This window comes from Pinus tabuliformis, chromosome 7, assembly GCF_031772625.1.
Source record: "Pinus tabuliformis cultivar Carrire ecotype Pingquan chromosome 7, CPIR1, whole genome shotgun sequence".
Taxonomy (NCBI): domain Eukaryota; kingdom Viridiplantae; phylum Streptophyta; class Pinopsida; order Pinales; family Pinaceae; genus Pinus; species Pinus tabuliformis.
Window position 1 is genome coordinate 1,279,435,112 of NC_142293.1, and position 3,034 is coordinate 1,279,438,145.

Below are 3,034 nucleotides of genomic sequence, written 5' to 3' on the forward strand. Positions count from 1 at the left end.
ATAAGTTTGATGGATTTCCCATTGGAGCTAAGACAAAATTTATCATAAACTTAGGCTGCTTGGAAAAGATTTTTTTTGGAGGGATACCCACATAATACGTGCTAGATATCACTCACTTTAGGCTCTGATGTAATCCCCTTTAATTTGGTTAATTTAGGGTCACATATTCCTACTTACAGACACTGGTTTGATTGTCGTGGTTGGCGATTTATGCTTGTTCAGAGTGCTAGAAAGGATATGGGATGTTGAGGTACAACTTTGTATCATAATTTTTTGTTTAATGAAAATATGCTTCACAGTGATAAAATCAACAACACAGGAGTAGTATCTATCTACATCGACAATCAAATGTGATTGTATAAAATCTTGGTAATAATATATGAATTGTTGTCAATGTAATATGCGATCAAGATACATACCAAGAAATAAAACTCCCCATCCTACCAGTTCACAAATGGCCTAACATATTCTAAATTCTTGTACACACATGCCCGAACCTAAGTGGATAAGGCCTGGAGAAAATCACCTTGGGTTTCCACATTAGATTTGACCTAATACGTAAGGAATATGTCAGATAAGGTATTAATATTAATGAATAATTTTACATCTCTCTTATCATGAAGTTAGAGCTTGAAAAGGTAGGTACTTTTCTATGGGTGTGCATAAATGAATATATTTATTTTTCTATAGGAATTTTAAATGTAACAGTTACAAATAGGAGGAATGTAGACCGATTTTCTATATCTCCAATCATCTTATTCTGAATATATCAAACATCAAATGTTGTAGATTTCATAGTAGTAGATTCCTTCTTAGCTTCTAATTTAATCAAAGATTGATAGAATTCAACAAGCTTTGGAGCCCTATGCACTTTATTTCTTTATGGTCCTTGCGATTTTAGCATGCCTCCAAAAGGTGGAGGTGGAGCCACACTAGGAGCACCCAGTAGAGTCCATGGACGAGGTGGGGGCATGGGTATGCAACTAGTAGCTTTTACATTATTATACTAAGGGGAAGAAGAAATTGTTGGTTTAAGAGGTGTTTTTTCAACACATTGAAGCTTTTATTTTTATTTTAGCAAGCTTCATTTTGCTGATTTCTTGAATCTCACTTGGGCGATCATTTGAATGGTTATTTGAATTCTCATTCATTACAGGAAGTCCCATGGTCAATTTTCCTATAGGCTTCTCTATCCTCATTGTCTGGGGTGGTTTTCTTAGTGACTTTCCCATCATAACATTCCCAATATACACCTCTCCTTTTTCAGCAAATCTCTCTTCCCTTTCTTGATCTTCCTCTTCTTTGATTGGATTTTCCATTTCCAATTCCAATTTATGCCTTCCATTAAAAGAAAAGTATTTATCATCAAGCACACCTCCAACATATTTTGACATGAGATGGAATGAAGCTACAACATTGTTTAAGGAATTATCCTTTTAATGATTTCTTGTTCTAATATGTGGAAGTTTTGCACTTTCTGGTGAATCAACCATCCATGACATGTTTTCATGAGAATCAATAGAAGAACTAGACTTTGTTCGCTCCATTGTGCTAGATTGTTGGTCCCCTTTACCAAATGAGGTGATGAAACTTTATCATTGGAATTTCTTGAAATTAAAGCTTCTAATGATCCCTTTGACATGGAATGTCTATGATATGGTTTCAGCCTACTTTGTGAACTCGTATATCCTCCTTCATCTCCAAAGTTGAGAGATGGTGATTTCATGACCGGTATATTTCTCCCAATGGAAGAACACTTCCAGTAAGCCTTGCAGCAAGTTTCTCATGTAAAAATTTAAATATTCAATAAATTGAATGTCTAAAGAAAGAAGCTTAATGTTCGTAGTGCACTACAAAATTTATTTCTATGCATTAATAGAGTACTAAATATGATAATATGGTAGTATAAAGGTATAAATAGAAACATTATTTTGATTCCTATGCATTGCTAGGTTAATAATCCAGATATTGGAGCATAAGAGGATTTAGTTAAATTATTTCATGTGTATTTTCTTGAAATATTTGTCATTTTCCATTGCAGGATACTAATTGTGTTAAAAAGTGTAATTGAGAGAGAATATGGAACAAGAAATTTTGATCTTTATATGCTTATGTATTTTATTTTAGGAATCAAATGGAAAACTAGATGTTGTAGTTGCTCTTTTAAAGTAGCTTTAGCTAAGAAGATCAACATTTTGTTCCCTTTTATTTTAATGAACGAGTGGCAAAAAACTGACAAAATGCTACAAATTGATGCTCTAAGGTATTTTTATTGATGAGGCCTCTAATTTCTTCAATTTTCCATTATTTTCCTTCATTTTACTCCTCACATGAAACCTATGAACTTTCACCCTCATTTTCTCCCAATTTCCATTATTTTCATAAATAATTTTCCAAAAATAACTTTTTTTCTTCCAAAAAATAACTTCTTGTTGCTCTTGCAAAGCAGGTTTAGGTAAGAATATCAACATTTTATTCCTTTTTATTTTAATTAACTAGTGACAAAAAGATGACAAAAAGATAACGATTGATGATCTAAGGTATTTTTATTCATGAGGCCTCTAATTCTTCAATTTTCCATTATTTTCCTTCATTTTCCTCCTCACATGAATCATATGACCTTTCACCTTCCTTTTCTCCTAATTTCCATTATTTTCATAAATAATGTGCTAAAAATAACTTTTTTCCTTTTCAAAGCCTTAGTCGTTTCCTTTGCCAATTTCCCCTTAGCTATAAAACACACCAAGTGATTCCCACTAGGATATTTTTACCAATATTCATCTTGGAACAAGTATCCCTTGCGCTTGTTCTTATTTTACCTTTATCAACTTTTATTACATAAACTTTTAACCCTAGGTTGTTACGATCCACTCCCCCTTAGGGAAACATCTTCGTTCGCGTTAAACCAAATCTAGACCCAACAAAACTGCTGAAGAGAGAAAACATACTACCTATGGAGGTTTATAACCCAGATTGTTGCATTATTTACAATAACATCCTACTCAAAAGCAAAATTATCATCTAAAACATGAAA

The 3,034-nt window shown here is 32.8% G+C and overlaps 1 pseudogene; it reads right to left on the reverse strand.

Annotated features, from left to right (window-relative positions):
- The window catches only part of LOC149252156 (protein CHUP1, chloroplastic-like), a 3,789-nt pseudogene extending 2,063 nt beyond the window's left edge, over positions 1-1,726 (reverse strand).
- Between the last annotated feature and the right edge of the window lie 1,308 nt (positions 1,727-3,034).